Source organism: Camponotus vicinus, unplaced genomic scaffold (assembly GCF_025532165.1).
Source record: "Camponotus vicinus isolate PSW18456_S1 unplaced genomic scaffold, iyCamVici1.0 SCAF_2, whole genome shotgun sequence".
NCBI classification, from domain to species: domain Eukaryota; kingdom Metazoa; phylum Arthropoda; class Insecta; order Hymenoptera; family Formicidae; genus Camponotus; species Camponotus vicinus.
In genome coordinates, this window is record NW_028141956.1 from 12,007,163 (window position 1) to 12,025,391 (window position 18,229).

Consider the following 18,229-nt stretch of genomic DNA (forward strand, 5'->3'; position numbering starts at 1 on the left):
GCGGCGGCGGGGCGGCGTGTAAAAGCGGATCCCCCGGCGTGTAAGGTACGAGTGTAAGGCTCTTAAATGGTTATTGGATTGAGACTCCGCACGAACGAGCGGGAAGTTACTTGGCGATATCCTGTTGCGGTCCTCGGCGGGGAGATATGGAAGGGGTTGAAAGAGGCGGGGAGGGAAGACGACGAGCGTATAAAAGTATGGCTCGTCGTCGTTCTCGGATACACACGTATTCGCGGAGACGAGAGGAGACAGAGATACGAGAAAAAGAGAGAGAAAGAGAGAGAGGGGGATGGGGTGGGGGTGGAGGTCGAATGCGGCCGGTTATGTGGAAATTTGTATGCGCCGGATGCAGCCGCTACCACGCACTACGTCGGACGACCAAGTTTCCTTGGCATGTTATTGCCTCGCTATCGCCTCATCGGCAAACGCAACGTATATTAAATATTTAGGCTCGTATTTTTTTATTCTACCATTTAAATGTGAAATTGTAACTCGGACACTATGGTTATAATTTAATAAGATAATTATCACATTTGAATGCACAAAAAAATCGAAATCACACAATGCGTTTAACGTTAAAACTTTGAGGCTTGAATTTTATACTTTCAGTAACAGACATATCCACGTGTCATGACAAATTAATTTATGTATAATTTATACGATGGAATATAAAGATTAATTGGCGCACTCTTTGATTGAAGATATTTTACAACTATTATTTATGGTCGCGCTGAATAATAAACTGTATTATTATAAAGTATTTATGTATGATTTCATATAACAACGCGAAATAATAATACATGATAAGAGCAGCGTATAACGAAATTTCGAATGATTATTACAAGTAAACGTATACTCTCGATGTTCGACGTACAATTACGTATCTTCGTCTTTCATTACTTCTCTTCCGTTATTTCTGTTCTTTGTGTGATACATGCGTGCCGTTCATTAATGAGCTCTTTCATGCGGTTGTAAATCGAGAAAGGTACCTCTTCAAAGTACCGAAACGTCGCCGCAATCAGATACCGTTCTGTCGGAAAAGCAGAGCGATCTCATTGTGCGCAGCAATTTCATTGTGTAGCAACGGAAATATTCATAACCCGGGTAATATCTGCTGAACGTATCTGCCAAGCCGGTTCGCGAAAATATCGCGAAAGTCGACGTATACATTTGCCACGCGAAACGACCACGAAAATATAACAAGACAAATCGTTTTATTTTGCAGGCGAAACCTGTTTTTTGTTTACGCATGCGAGCACGTTTTAAACGCGATGATGACACGACTTGATTATCTGAGTGTGAACGCCATCACATCGCGAAATAACAATAGAACTCCTGATCGCCGAGTAAAACGATACACAAAAAGGTGACATGTGTAATCGCTTATGCGGCAAGAATTCCTGTTATGCCTGTCGATGCGTAACGCATTATGGAAAATAAATATTATACATAATAGCAAATATGTGAATCGTTTCTAACGTAAAGCGCAGAGTCTCATGACGCTAGTTAATTACCGTATATTCCTCCCACTTTCTTCGAAACATCCGAACACGACGTGTGTTAGTACTTACTGCGCTCTAACAGCAGCAACAAGCTTTCGTAGCAAACTGTTACCGATATTACTCCGGCACTTAGTTACCAATTTACTCGGCCCGAGACTAGTTGCGAAAGCAGTTTCGACGATCCGCGTACGTTTACATGTAAATCCGGATGTAAACCGGGGGTCATCATACCCAGTTATTGCCTTGGCAATCCCACCGCCTCACCTCCCAACCACCAGTATTGCCATTCGGAGTACGTTTTTAGAACCTCGTTGCCGTCTAAGCGGCTCTAATAACGGTGATTAACTATCCGGGATTTACTCGGACCGAAAATATGCTCTTGTTACGAAACATGGGCAATTCGAGCTTCCGTTATGTCCGTTTCACCAATTTAAATTGTTAGTTTTGCTGCAAAAATTAATTCCCCGGGTTTGAATCGAGTGAAATTTTCATAATATCGCGATAAGGTGGATAAAAATTTATCAAACGATCAATAAGATAATTTCATTTTAACTGTAATAAAAAAGTTGGTAAGAAATTTATAACCTCTTATAGATTAGAATTTTCAAGTAATCAGTTGATGATATACAAAGAAATATTATTAAACAATTATTTATATGTAGAGAAATATATTATTTGCATAAATATTACTTCTAATTTTGCGGGAGAAACGTGCATATGAAAAGTGATATGTCGCTAGCAAAAAAAAAATATATATATATATACAGGGTGTGTCATTTTAAGTGATGCAGAAGAATATCTCTTAAAGTAAAAGAGATTGGAAAAAATGTTTCAGACAATAGTTGTATGGTTTCAAGGGGGACATAAGACGGTGCCATTAGTTTGATCTTGAAGAGTCAGCTGAAGATCACGTGAAGGTCACCTCCAACTTTGTAAATGGGACACCCTATATGCTTTTGCATATTCTTGTAGCTCATCTCGAGAGCTTTCCAAAACACTATAATTAAGTTAGTTTTTATTAAGTACTTTCCGAGTTATGAGGCTTGAAATCATTTCTTAATTTTACATAAACTGTAAAATATCTTGTAAAATATTCATTTTTCGATTATCTTACCTTAATACTTTTATGTACAAAATAATGAGAGGAATCAATTGGTGTAAAGAAAACACATAATTGTTTCGAAAAAAAAAATGTAATTTGCAATTAATTACATTTTTTTTCTTAAAAATAACTATGTGTTTTCTTTACACCAATTGATTCCTCTCATTATTTTGTACATAAAAGTATTAAGGTAAGATAATCGAAACATGAGTATTTTACAAGATATTTTACAGTTTATGTAAAATTATGAAATTATTTCAAGCCTCATAACTCGGAAAGTACTTAATGAAAACTAACTTAATTATAGTGTTTTGGAAAGCTCTTGAGATGAGCTACAAGAATATGCAAAAGCATATAGAGCGTCCCATTTAAAAAGTTGGAGGTGACCTTCACGTGACCTTCAGGTAACTCTTTAAGGTCAAACTAATGGCACCATCTTATGTCCCCCTTGAAACCATACAACTATTGTCTGAAACATTTTTCCCAATCTCTTTTACTTTAAGAGATATTCAGCTGCATCACTTAAAATGACACACCCTGTATATATATATATTTGTACCGCTTATTTGTATTAATGTGCAGAGTTTAAAGCTAACGCTGCGTCGCAGCTATAAAAGTTAATGGAAAAATTTTCATTTCGAGATTCTCATCATAATCTATGCGTAGATGCGCGCACCGCAAGCAAAACGTAAAGTAGAAAGATATTACTTTGTATTATCTTATCATTTAAATCGCAAATATACGTGCCGTCTTAACACGTTGTAAATTACTCAAAATGGAAGAATTGTTCGCGCCATTGTACAACAAGTAGTCTCAATGCGCAATCTGCGGGGAATCGGAGAAAGACCGCGGTAAACTTGTGCCGAAAGTTTCCGTCGAGAATCACGAGCTCGCCAATTAATTCGAGTGGCGTGGCGCAATTAATTTGTTTCGAGCTCCGGATGCTGCTCGTAAAACGTGCAGATAAAATTAATGAAACGGGAACGGGAGGAGTAGACCACACTGCCGCCGCCGTCGCGGTTACCAAAGGGAAACCAGAGCGAAGAGATAGCGAGGAGGATAGAGAAAATTGTACAACTGTGTATGAAAAACGGTTGGAAACGCGACAGGGCGAGGCCGAATGGAATAGAGCTGCATCATAAATAATATTCGCGAAAACGTAGACGGAGTGAGGAGGAGTGAGTCTCCGAGAGAAGCTACAATCGCTTTTTTAATGGTCTCGAGAATCGCGTTTTCGTCAAATTTTCGTCAAAATGGCCAATTCATCGCGTATAGGGTATAATCGAGATATATCACCGTCATTTAAACGGTATTTATTAGCGAAAATAAAGAATAGGTACAAGAAGAAGAGCTCGTTTCGCGCGTTTTAAACGTGCCAATTCTAATCTGATAAATTGTACGCGCAAAATCATAAGTTTGACGAAAGAAACGTACCGTAAGAGCTGAAAGGAAACGAATGTCCACCTTTCCAAGTTCAAAAGTGGACATACATTGAACGAATGTACAGAATAGAAAGAGAAAGAAAGAGAGAATGCGAATTTTCGGACATTTGTTAATTTCTTTTCGCACGTATTTTTCATTCACACTGTAAACAAATCCTTTAATGAACCGTCTTATAAGTGAATCGATCCGAACGACAATAGTTACGACGTAAACATTCTTTCAAACTTTAACAGAGAGCGAACATTCTTCGTTGCTCGTTCGCTCATGTACACCCATCTTAAAAAGCATTCCCGAGATCCGAAGAAATTCGATGAAGCCTCTTTTGTTTCTCGAGCCAAGGCAGGGATGGGTGAAAAAGAAGCGAAGTAAGGTAAGGACATGCAGCGCGGACCGCGTTTACTCTGATCGTACCTTGAGCGCTGCGAGTAAACGATCCAATTAAATTTCGCGCTATTGTAATCCGAATGGGCCAAGTTGTATTGCATAAATAAATTCATAACGTTATATCTCTCCGCCTTTCCGTCGCGAGTCTCGCTTCCTTTGTCTCCGGCGCGCAATTTGCCCTCCTTTTCCCCTTGTCACAAGAGTGCTCGCCCCCGCAATTTATTTATCTCCGCACGCTCTCTCTCTTTCTCGTTCTCTCTCTCTCTTTCTTTCTTTCGCAGGGCTCGGGGACAGCGAAAGACCTCTTCGAATTTGTTTAGCTCTCGAGTGAAGGGTTGTCAGTCTGGAGGAAACGCTGGCTCTACCCGGGAAGAAATATTGTGCCGGCGATAACGAGGATATTAAGACTCGGCAAGACGGCCTCGCGAATATAAATCGCATGCCGAGCCAATTAAAGGGGGAATCGAACTGATATAGAAGGGAGAACTCAAATGGCATCACAGAAATCTCGCTCCGCAAAAGGGGAAGAGTATGCTAAGAACTTTTGCCATCGATCTAGCATTTTTATCTCATATATTCGATGGTAATTATCTTATTTAAAATGATTTTTAACGAAGGGTGGAATAATGATCAGCTAATCTAAATGCATTAGGATGCAATTGTATTAACCTTTTAATATGTAATCAAACTTTTATTTTAACAAAAAAGCTTATAATACAGTTTAAAATAATAGTTTTATAATATATTTATTTTTATATTTAGTTTTATATAATTAATATATTTACTTTTATTATAATATATTTACTTTCATATTTAGTTTTATATAATTAATATATTTACTTTTATTATTTAGTTTTATATATATTTACGCAATATATAAGTCAAAGAGTGAATCTTTAAAAAATTGTATATGATAGAAAAATGATAAAAAGGATTATCCTGACTCTTAAAGCGCATAGGAGGTTATCACGTAGAAATAGTTGGTGGTATTCGAAAAATATTTTTTTGAACAGCCGACAGCTCGTAACCCGTTGCCCCCGTGTTTAAAATATCGCCTGACCGCTTAAGAGCATCTAGAGAAAATTGAATCCGCTCTCGTGACAGTTATTTATGCAAAACACCCGTTCTTTACGTGATACACTACGAGACTGAGCCTGTATCCTGCGAGGCGTTCGTTACCGGCTATCGTAATAGAGAAAATATACAATATATGTAGGCTCGCGTATAGTGTATATATGGATATATATATTCGCGTACGTGGGCGTGCGCGGTTAAAACCGCCGGCAACCGTTATTTTTTCGTTCAAGTACCGAGTAAAACCGCGCCGCGTTCGGCATGCAAATTTCATTTTAGCACCTTAAGTGCCTCCGAAAAAAAAAAGCGAAGGAGAAAAATGTGAGAACGATCTCGCCGACGACATCTTGGCGACTTGGTGGCGAGGCCTCCGGGGACCTGCCGCGGCTGGATGCCACTGCGCAAATTATTTCCATCCCTGGGAGACAAGGTGGCGGAAACGCGGCGACGATATTACGCAGATGCGTCTTTCTCTCTCCCTCTCTCTTTCTATACATACATCTCTCGCGTTAGTAAAATATTTCTCGCGGTAAAAATATTTGCGACAGGCATATATTCCTTGCGATCGTCGTCGTCGGGTTGTCGCGAGCAGCGTGGCATACTCCTCGCGAAGGGTTGCTCGCCCGAAACATTTTCCACGTCTCCCCTACAGTGCAGATCGACGTTTCAGACCGAGCCTATCCCACTAACGTGAGTTGGTAGGTGGATCCTGGTGGATCAATAGCCTCTGTCTGGCCTCACCCTCTGCCGCCAGCCTCAGTGCCCTCATTCGCCGACAACTCAACTCCAAACTCATCCCCTCCCGCACCCTCCCACCCTTTCCATCTATCTGTCTCTCCTTCGGCGCTGTTCTCTCCGTTCCACTATCGCGAGACCGCTTTTACCACTCTTACGCATCCCATGGATACCGCACACCAACATATACATACATACATACAGGTACACGTACACGCACCCATGCAAGGATCGCGAGAGCGTGTATGTGTGTGGGCGCGTTCGTGGCTTTATAACGGGGGGGGTTGTGCGCAGAGACGTATGTTCCCGTGCTCGAGACGAGAATTTGTCCGTGTACGTGCGAGCGCGCGCGCGCGCGACGTTGTGTACGTGTGTAAGCGCAGAGGGGGCGGCCGTGCACGGGGTGACCCATTTTTTAGCGTTTCACCTGTTTTGTCTTCCCACCCTTTTTACGCCAGAGCCCTACTTTGTTAATGGCCCCCACGCCGGTCGGCAGACGCCAGACGGCTTCTCCGATGCGAGAGTAATGGCCGTCGTCGTTTTTCATACGCGCACTCACTCGTACCGCGTTGCGTCGCCACCCGGGCGCTTGTAGAGACGACGGTACCGTAAATTTGTGTGAAAGTAGATACGGCGCGACAGGACTTTCGATTAACGATGCCTAACGTCATCGGTCGGCTTCCGCCGGCGACACGCACCGAGTGCGTCACGACGTAGAACGCGAGACGATGATAATCGAAAAGATGAATTATTTTATATGCGACAGATAAATTTGATGGAATAATTTCAATCGACATACATGGATGGAGAGGATAGTATTTTATTACGAATATGGATTGTGTCTTGATTATGTTATAGATTCCCTCTCTCGTCAAACATATGTTACACACAATGCTTGTGATAAATATGTTAGAGAAAATGTTAGAAAAAAGAGAACTTTCTCTTATATACTCTTTAAAAGTGAATCAATGAAAATATCACTAATTTAAACTGTAAAATAAGATTTCACTGAGAATCAGTGAGTATTTTACTGATCTTCAGTGGAAACGCTTATTTTTTTGTTATTTTATCTTATATCTCACTGATTATGGTCAGTTAAAATAAAATTCACTGTAAAATCAGTAATCGCTAGTTCGTGCGTTTACCGCTACGATCGCTATCTCTCTCGTATTTAATTTTAGTCATAAGAATTATATAAAGTTTGCAAAGAGTAACATTTAAAATTAGAAGTATTATTTCGATTTAATTTCTGATACAATCTCAATAGAGAGGCTTCAGATATTAAATCGATCTTTATAAATCGGACAAATAAATGTCTGGCGACTTAATGAAAATTATTCGTTATCTATTTAAAATAATAAGTTCAATATGCATGTAATATAAATAAAATAAAATTGTTAATATAATAAATATTTAGTAAATATAAATAAAATTTTTAATTTTATATGAAATAGATAGAGAGATGAATTGTAGTTTAATATTACTGACAATAACGAAAGAATATTACTGATATTGAGAAATATTACTGATTGAAACAGTCAAAATTATTAACTGATTCTTTCAATAAAATATCACTGATTTACAGTGCTGTACTTATAACTGCTGTAATCAGTGACTATTTACTGTTTTTCAGTGATAATACACTGATTCACTTTTAGAGAGTATAGACACCTTAACGAGAAAGTTTAATTGGAAGCCGCGATTGGGCGCAAGTTTTTAAATATCTTGAAATAACTAAACTATAAATTTTCAGATTCTATTAAAGTTAATATGATAAAGAAAAAGAGAGAATTATTTCCATATATATTTAAATTCTACAACTTTCAATCGCTCATTTCGCTCAAGAGCTATCGATCTCTGTCGACAGTTTCTTTCAACTTGGCTTCTAATATCTGTGCCTAAGGGAAATCGCGCGCGATATCTGATGTATATATACCCGATGTATACACGACGTTTTACCTCCACGATCGACGTAATCGCGCGACAGGACGAAATACCCCTCTATAAAATTTTTAGTGCGCGTACATATCAAGAGTAGCGCGCGCAAAATTGAGACAGGACGAAAACGAAAGGGGGCGAGCGCAAAGTAGAGACACGGGACATCGCGGTGCAAAAAAATCGAGAGCCTCCCATCGGCTTTAACATTTTTTCGTCGCGCGAATGTAGAGCCTTTCCGAGTTGTACTCGCGGGCTACCCACCGCAATCCGACGATCAGATCGTAAAACTCAGCGTCGCGGTAATAACCACGGTAATAACTGGGCGCAATAACGCGTACACCGGGATATTCGAACGCATGACGCGTCGAACAAAGGTGGTGGAAGGAAGCGGGACGAGAGAGAGAAAGGAAGAGGTGCGGCAACGAGAGCCTTCTACCTCCTCCCGTCAAAGAAACATCCCGGCTTTCCACGTCCCGGTTTTCGCGTTTTCCTCTGCCACCGCGCTCACGTTTTCGCGTCAATGCTCGCGTAAAACCGCCCCTCCCGCGCCTCCTACGGGGCCGTACGTCGCGTCGTTACGAAGAGAGATGACAACAAAACGCCCGAGCATATCCAAGACAATGAGCGGCGATGGGCGTGCACCGCCCTGGTGTATACAGTAATACGAGGTTTCGTACACGTGCGCCGGAAGTGGGCAGATATCGTGTCGTGCCGCGTTAAACCGCGTTCTTGAAATGTGTTGTAAGGCTGAGTCTCGCGAGCAACTTGCCGAAGAACATTCGAGTTTCCCGTTCTCCGAGTCTCTCGACGTGAGCTATTAATCCCCCCTCTCTCTCTTTCTTCCTCTCTCGCTACGTTATATTTATTAGCTCTGTCTTATTAATTCCATTGCGCCAACAGCCTTCTTTCACGTAAATTAAAGATTACCGCAAGCTAAATACACAATTTTATCAATTGTCAAACTTTTAAGAGCACATAAGTTGAAGGATGCTGAATATTAATCGATGCGAAATATTCTTCTCGAGAAAAATCTCGTATAATTTCTGTAATAATCCTTTCAGCGAAGGAAAAAAAGGTAGATGCACGTATAATATGAAATTTCATATTTTCACGAAAACATCAAAGTGATGAATCCTTCGTAAACTTGCGGCTACGTAGAACCGAACTGAGGTTACGTTCCTGTCTTGATATTCTGGAATACGGCGGGGAACGGGATTCGAGTTCTCTATAACGTTACTCGGGTACCCACGGCGTTGCGTATTACGTATCACGTAGATACGCGGTATATGCACGCTTGGTATGCATTGGAAACCCAGTGCAACGGGCGCATTGTTACGAGGGGGCGCGAGACTGCGAGGGTGTAAGGGGGCGACGGGGAGAAGCGGCGGTGGCGGCAACGGCAACGGTGGCGGCGACGGCGGCTGAGGTCGGTTGTAACGGGTTAGAGCGAGGGTGGCGAAACGGTCTCGGTAGTTCGGGAACGAGAGGGGAACGATCGGCTGGATTCCAATCAACATTTTACTGCCTGTAAAACTGTCCCATTTTGTAACATTGCTTCGTCGGTACCGGCGCCTTTAAACTCTGCGTAAGTTTCAGTCCATTATCGCGCCAACCCAGGATTACGCCTCGTCGCGCTTTAAGTCGGACCGCCGGAAATAGAATCTACGCGCCGAATGTGTGACGTCTCAAAGGATACTGTTGTCGTCGTCCGCGCGAATCGTGCGCGCCAGCGATTTCGATCAATCAATTTTAATGAACAACACTATGAAAGTTCATATATCCCGAATATCTCTTGTAAGGCTGCTCCTCCAATATGGTACTCGTCACTCGTTCCCGCGAAACGAGATGAAGTCACGCTCTACGTTCGAGAGATGGAAACGATCGTTATCGCTTGTCTGTTGAACTTCAAATTACATCGAAACATTGTATAAATCGATGTGATACAGGACAATTGGGATAAAAACAAATATTAAATTGAATAAGTGAAGTAATCCAATATTTTTTAATGATTAATAAAATATATATTTTATTATTAATAAATTATAATTAATCTACGGCGATTTTATTATTAATAAAATATATTTTTATTATTAATATAATTTTTTTTTTATTAATCATAAAAAAATATTGCATTTCATTTATTCAATTTAGTATTTGTTTTTATCTTGTCCTGTATCAGAATTTATACAATATTTCGACGTAACTTTATTAATAAAATTGTATTTTATTATTAATAAAAATATATTAATAATAAAATTATAATCACACAATTTTTCAATTATCTTGTAATAATCTATATAATTTTATTACCGAGGGGTATATAATATTGTGTTATATTGTACCAAGCATTTTCATTACGCTCCTCGATCTTCCTCTCTCTTTTTGCCGCTCATAATTTTTTATATACGTATATATTTTGCGCGTGATAGCAGATATTCTTGAAAGTGTTTTGACGCTTTTTTTTCGAAATAACGACACACGTGTTCTCGTGGGAGTCGTGGTCCACTGTGAGATCTGCAAGTGGACGACGGCTCGTTTAATCCGGTGCTTTCGCGAAGATTCGTGATGGGACAAGGCCATCTTCTCGCGCGGCAACATAACATTGTTCCAGTTACTGTGCCATTATCTCCGGCTCTCGCGTGTGCACGAAGAAAAGCAGCAGGAGGCGGTGGAAAAAGAGTCTTTCAACTCAGCCCCGAGGAACGCAATCGATGCGACATTATGGATCTTCGTGGCGGTATAAATTTCTGATCCCACGAGTGCGGAAAGAGCATCTATTCATGACATTACTGTCGTCGCTTTCCACCTCTCTTCGACAGACATGAATAATTTCAGATCAACACCGGGTCGGCGTATCCTGGAAATCGGCACGATACGCCGAATGGGAAGCTAAGTGGAGGATTGAGTAATAATTAAAAATTAATACGCAGCAATTAAGGCGTGTCGAACGCGTGTCCGGAGCTTCGAACTACGCGACATATCCGATTTGCTGGATAATCCACGAGATCAGAAACGAGAGAACGGGACGTACATATCGATCGATCGGAAACGAGAGATTTAGGCGTTCGTCGTCGACCGTTTTGTCGCTAAGAATTCGCAGTCGCGTAGGAAACGCGGTCGCACGACCCCTTGCTAGGTTCACAACCCTCGTTACGGTCCCCTTTACGGGTCGTACGTGCTTGCCGGCCCTTCGCGTAAAACCTATACGCCAACACGTAGGCGAAAATATACGTCGGCGTTTACTATTTTAGATACACCGTAGGAATAGACGCCGTGGTCGCCACAACATCGATGAGAAAGTGAGTCAGTCCGCGAGGGGTAATATATTTTTTATTGTTAATCTACGGTGATTTATGTCGGACGCATCTCCGTAACGTGCCTTTACCTCGCTGCCGCGTCTTCTATCTCTTCCAGCATCTTTCATCTCTTATATTGACCCCAACAATGGGAAAGCTACCTCGCGACCATCATTTATTTGTCTTGTATACAGGGTTGCTTCTCGGTAGTTTTTCTACTTTAGGAAAAATTGCAAAGAACGATGGTTACTCTTCAATATTTTTATACAAATTTCAGGATTTGAAATTTAAAGGATAGATAGAACAATTTCTTGAGATTTTTTATTAATTTTAAACACAGCTCTTTATACGTTTGAATTGCGAAAATTATAAAAGCAATCAGCGCAAATTTAGTAAAAAATTAAAAAAGAAATATTAAGAACGCGTAAAAAAGCACTCGATAACGGCGAAGCATGAATTCGGTTTACTCCAAAAGATATTTTATATCTAGACACGTATACATATACATATATATATATATATATATATATATATATATATATATATATATATAAAGTAATCTCGCAGATTTTCTATCCGCGCTTGACCGAGCGAAAGAATTCTCGTTTGGTCAGCAACGCGAATGTAACCCCAATGTCGCTTTATATTCATGATGCGCTGTACCATCGCGGATTAGAATGTTTGCTCGTAATGTATCTCGTTATGAGGGGTAAGCGGAGGATACATATAGCCGACCCAGCCCATTTCTCGGACGTACGTTAACTCGCGCGATACCACCCTTCTTTCTCAGTTTTAATAACTGAGCGCGGCCGAAACCGAGCCACGCGGCGCTTTTTTACGATGATTGCGTGCGCGGCTGCTTATCGAAATATACATTTCTTAGCCTTAGCCCGGTTCTTTCCTTCTCATTTCTACGTTCCCGAAGAAAATCCGGGAAATCCAATTGGACGTCGCCGTTTTATGCGTCGCGCGCAAAGAGGACGGGTAAGAGGTCGGTTGTTTGGAGGTAAAGGGGAGAAAACAGAGTAGGCAGCTTTATGAGAATCCGGAGGTCGTGAGCGTAACTCCGGGCGTTTTGTACGTTTCTTACGTTTCGCGTAAAGTCTACGCGGCCATTGCCGCCGCCAGTCGCCAACAGCATACGCGGAGATACGATTTTAATCCGCTAACAGCAGCGGCACGATTCGTTTGCGTTCGCTTGATTTACAAAGCGAGCCAACGAGCAGAGGCCGAGGGGAGGACAGAGCGATATACGAGTATTTATGTATATGTATGTGTATGTGTAGTACACGCAGACATAGGCAAGCACTCTGGAAATAATAAGCCCGCGGGTCTCGAACAGCTATGCGAACATTAAATAAGCATCCGTCATAACGATCGGATCGGCCATCAACGTTCGACGACGTCTCGCGACGAGTACATCAGACGCTCTTACCTTTAAATGGCAAGCAGATGGGCACGAGGATGTAAAACGCGTTCGACGATAGAAATTTCTCGTTCGCGACACAAACGCTATACACTTCGCCCGCGGCATAAAGACAAGCTATTCCAACATTACGACGAATGCGAGAGAGATATTAAAGAGTTATCCGTTGCGCATTTTATGTCCCGATGATGGATCCGGCGCGTAAAAGTGTAAACAAATTTGCATTTATACCAAAAAACTTTCAGCGTAATCCATTTGACATGTCGGGACGTGAATAAGAGGCGATCGGCAATGTAAAAAAATAAGAAGTCGCGCCGCCAAAATCAAAGATCGATCCGGGCAATAGAATCAGATTGAATAAAAAAAATGATAACCTTTGCGAAAGTCTTCAGTGAGATTTTATCGCCATATTTCACCCATTGTATCTTTCTGTTGCTCTTCAGATTTTTATAATTCTGCTGTTTTACGAATGTGATTTACGACATTACAAATTCAACGATTGTAATTTTTACATAAAAATCTTATCAAAGAGCAGAGACGCGAATGGTAAGTTGAAGAGGAATCTCAATTTTAAAACAATAAAATCCTTTTTTAGCTTTTAAAAATGTTTATCGACTAAATATATCTGGATCCCTTGAGAGCAAATAGCACTTCTGCTAAGCAAACAGGGAGACGTCAAACAGCGAACGAGGATTATCATTGCAAATGCGCGGGCGAAAATAGCGAGCGTATTCCTTACATTTTAAACCGGGATCGGCGCGGCAATAAAGTTTGCCGTGATTGCGTCTTTGTGCATGGCATTACACTTTTCTTCGTAATGAAAGTATCTCGCGTAAGGTTATTAGGGAGACAATTCCATCTGGAGAGGCATGACATTCTCCCGTTTGAGGCAACATTGCAATAGCCTATGCAATTTCCTCCACAAAATTAATCCGGCCCACGCAAAGGGAAGAAATACTGTCGGGTATCGGAGGGGTTTCTTGTGCAACCTACAACCCCCGCGTCTAGAGGGTGTTGCACACGTTGCAGGCGTGGGCGCGAAGCCGTGGCGACGTGCACAGCTGATGACCTTCTGCAAACGCGTGGGTGTTAATGGTGTGTTATGCAGTCGAGAAAAGAACGTCTTTAATCAGGAATGCGGAATAACGTGTCTGAAGCACTTCGTAGTAATCGGGACATTCCGTAGGTGTACAAAATTGACGTGTTCCGCGCGTGTTTACACGAGCGGAAAACCTTTAAAAGGATTCTCGCGACTTCAATAAAATACTTTGACATCTCGGCGTCCATTAATATATACTGAATCGGTCAAGGAAGATAGGTAGAGCACAATATATATACGCATATATTCTTTAAATAATAATTAAATATGCTACTTAATTAAAATTAAACTTATCGCACACATTAAATATATTTTATATATTTATAATAAAATAAATGTTATAATAAATATAAAATAAAGTAATTTTTATCATTTATAATATATTTTATAATATATGTTTATAATATATTTTATAATATATTTATAATAGTTTATAATATATTTAAATTTTTTTTCTATATTTTCTTTTTATTATATACTTTTATAAATCAAGAAAATATTTAAATAAGAAATGAAAGCAATTTTGTTTGTTGCAATTCGAATTATAATTAACATACCAGAATTAAATAATTTATGATTCTTTGAAAATCACGGTAATACCAACAGTATAAACGAGAATAAAAATATACATTAACTAAAAATATGCGAATGCTTCCAAGTCAACCGTCTAAATCTTTCGAATTATATAGGAGCTGTTCTGGCTTGAAAACCTCATCGCAATAATTTCCCATAGCTTACTGCTACTTTGATGTGAGCAAAGGAACATTGGCGACCGCCCACGGTGAGATTAAGACTGGCATTGGATGTGAGAGACGCGGCGGATGTACATGAAATGTAAACATTCCCGATGCGAAAAGGAAACGTTGCAAAGGACCGTGCATTGGAAAGATCTCTGGAAGAAAATTTTTGAGAAAATTCAGTCGCGCACAATGATCGATACGCGTTCTACAACGTTCGTTGCAACTTCGTCGTTCCCGTGAACTTTGAACTTCCATCGCGCTCATGTAACACCTTTCCCACTGACCCGTGAACTTTCAGGTTCGACGCACTCCTCCTCCGCGTCATTCATTGTCCCCAGCTGTTTTCAATTATCGGAGAAATTCGTTTAAAGCCAACCCTTGCGGTTGTTAGTAAAAGAAAAAGCTTGCAAAAATGCCATCGTATGTTTACGATCTCTTAATGTTTTTACCTCATTGGACTATCATTGCAGATACTCACGAAGATATTAATGGATACGCGATTAATTCACGAGAACGCATGCGCAATCGAAGAGAAACGAGCACGCGGATTCAACGTACGACGACGGTGAAAATAATAAAGCGACATTGACTGAAGCCTATTTTTATCGCGGTGACATATGTCGACTTGCATGATATAGGACGCTTTATCGATATCATTTAACTCGATGAAATAAATGAGCCACGTCGGAGCCAAGGTGCAAGTTTGTTGCGACGAGCGGACGTTCGGCTGACGTGATTGTTGAAACGCGAGGCGTATCAGAGCCGGCGTGTCACGAAATTTTGTACATCCTAGTAACGTCGTTCGATCTGGCGATCGCAGGCGTCGAAAAGCCTGCGGAACTTAATGCGAGACGACAATAATGCGCCGCATTATTTCCACGTCGCGACGTACAACCTGCAAGAGCGACGGCGATCGCGGAAGGCACGCGATGACCCAGACAGGATGGCGACTTCGTGGCGGAACCCCTTCTTTTACGCTCAGTCGACGATCCGATCTGCCCAGAAACCCTTGCGAGATCGGCGCCACCGCGCGATTGCACCTGCATACGTGTATCTGCTGCACGGACTTGCATTTCCCGGAATCGCTTGCGGGCACACAATTTATTCCGTCGCGCAAAATAAAGAAATCGCTACCGTTTGCCAATTGTCAACATGGACTCGCCTCGTGAGTACGGTACGGCTCTTATCCGCTCGGTAAATAATTAATCGAGAGACCATTTCCGGATCTCGTTACGCCATTTATTTAGCCGCTATCTAGCATACATTGCGTTCGTAACGTCCATCGAGAACAAAGTTCACCATGACTCACGCCTGTGTTTGCCACGCAAATTGATGCAGTGGACGTTGATCTATATTGAGATGGGTGAATAACGATGATGCTTATTACTTTCTTACGACGTGCGTCGCGCTTATGACGCTCGTAATAGAAAGACTAGTCTCATCAATATTCCAACATTCTACTGTAAGACTTCTCGAGAATGACGAGTCATTTATTTGCGGCAAATATTAAGTTAAATTGAATATTATCTGTATAATGTCGATCATTTACATGAAAAAATATCATATCGTGATTAAATATTATTTTATATTTTATAAACGATTAATCTCAAATAATTAACAATCTCGAATTCGACTGCTCGCGTGTCATTTTGCAACGCGAAAGAAAAACTTTCAAACATGCAGTCTCAAATTCTTGCAAGTTCAGAGCTTTCCATCTGCTATTCGCGACTCATAGGATAAAAAGTCACCTAATTTGAATCATTATTGTGAGTTCTGTCGGCGAAGTCAACACGCGTTGTTCATGATTAATACGAGGCTATTATGGTAAAGCTACACCTCACGTTCGCTCTTTTTATGCGACCGTTAAATTCCGCGGATTTTCCAACCGTAAAACCTACTGACTCTCTGATATAACGCACCATTGGCACGCGTTCGTCTCGTTCTGCCGAGAGCGCTTTTTCATCGAGCCGTCGTTTTAAGCAAATTAGCTGGGTACATCGACGATTAAAACAGCGATTGCAGATTTAACGATAATATTTCGAGCGGGCGAAAAATAGGAGTCATCCAGATCGCGAGGCATTTTAACGCGCCGTCGAAATAAATCGTATTAGAGGCTGAAAATGCCCCAAAGGACCGGCGCGACAGCACCATCCCCTCGATCCCCGGGTCGCCGACCCGTTTCAAAATCCCGTGGCTCGCATGGGGTATCGCAGACATTCGTAATTGGACACTTGCTCCCCTCTTGCAGCTCTCTGGCTTACGCACGAATAGGGGTCGATTTAATACAATTTGGGTTGCCTAAGGTTATCCTAATTTCGGAGCGTTTATGCAAATCCTCTACGAAAGACAGAGCCCGCGTTTCTTGACTCTCCTGCGCGCTGCCATCTTCCGCACCCTCGATCTACCAATTTTTTTCCATGAGCCGTCGTCTTTTTCCAAGTTTATGAGATTATCGCAATCAAGATCAATGGTGAAAAGTTTTGGCGGGAATGAACCAACAAATCATTCCTCGCGCAATTAAGTTGTAGAACGTAAAATATCACAAGGAATTTGTCAATGTACCATTAACGCGTCGACATAATTAGTTTTGCGGTTGTGTTAACATCTAATATATACAAGTTGAGACGAGTAAAAACAGAATATTTAAATATCTCTTTTGAACAAAAAATGTACATAAAATGCAATTTTTGGGTGGTTCCAAATATTCCTAACACACATTCTAATATATCTAAATAATTAAATAAAAACTTTTTATTTTATTTATTTTAAAGAATTTTTGTTTCTATGTTTTTTGGATTTTTAGATCATTTATAATAATATAAGTGACATTATGTAGTATAATTGATGTTAGCTATAATATGCAAAAAATATGATTCTATTAAAAAATTAACAATTTTATAACTGAAAAAATGAGAAGAAAAAATCATACTCGTTATAGCTTCGTCTTTCATAACCATAAATTACATTTTATACATTTTTTTCACATCCGGAAAGACAAGAGAGAGAAAGATGAATATTTAAATATTCCATTTCTGATGACTCAATCTCTCTTTAATAATCATCATCATTACAAAAATTATACAGTTGTCAAGAATCGTACTTAAATTTTACGAATAACAATTCTTTGTAAACGTATTCTTTGTATATCAAAATATCTAAACATATTTCGTTAGAGAAAGAATTATAGGAAAGAGAGAGATGACGTGCTTCTTCCTCTTTCTTTTAGCAAATCCGAAATCGCGATTTCTGGAAATTAATCATTACGTTACAACAAGCGGAAGAGTCGATTGAGATTTTACCGGCGCCGCGATGCGAATTTGTTTTGGACAGCCGTGCTAGGCGCGACGTAATTTCACAATGGCTCTATGAAAGCCAGCGGGAAACTACGGGCATCCGCATTCCCACAGGCGTGTAATGCGCGTGGCAGAGATGTCGCACAACGAGTACGCACGCACGCAGGCACGCACGCACGCACATAAACGTTCATACG

At 40.6% G+C, this 18,229-nt stretch overlaps 1 protein-coding gene and 1 long non-coding RNA gene across 3 annotated transcripts in view; one reads left to right on the plus strand and one right to left on the minus strand.

Annotated features, from left to right (window-relative positions):
• Window positions 1-18,229, minus strand: part of Pdk1 (Phosphoinositide-dependent kinase 1) — a 304,096-nt gene that overhangs the window by 260,648 nt on the left and 25,219 nt on the right. The gene's annotated exons all lie outside the window — the stretch shown is intronic.
• On the plus strand, window positions 13,379-15,685 carry LOC145967320 (uncharacterized). Its single transcript, XR_014437339.1, has 3 exons — window positions 13,379-13,446; window positions 14,689-15,037; window positions 15,210-15,685. It is a non-coding gene; the product is annotated as an uncharacterized LOC145967320 (long non-coding RNA).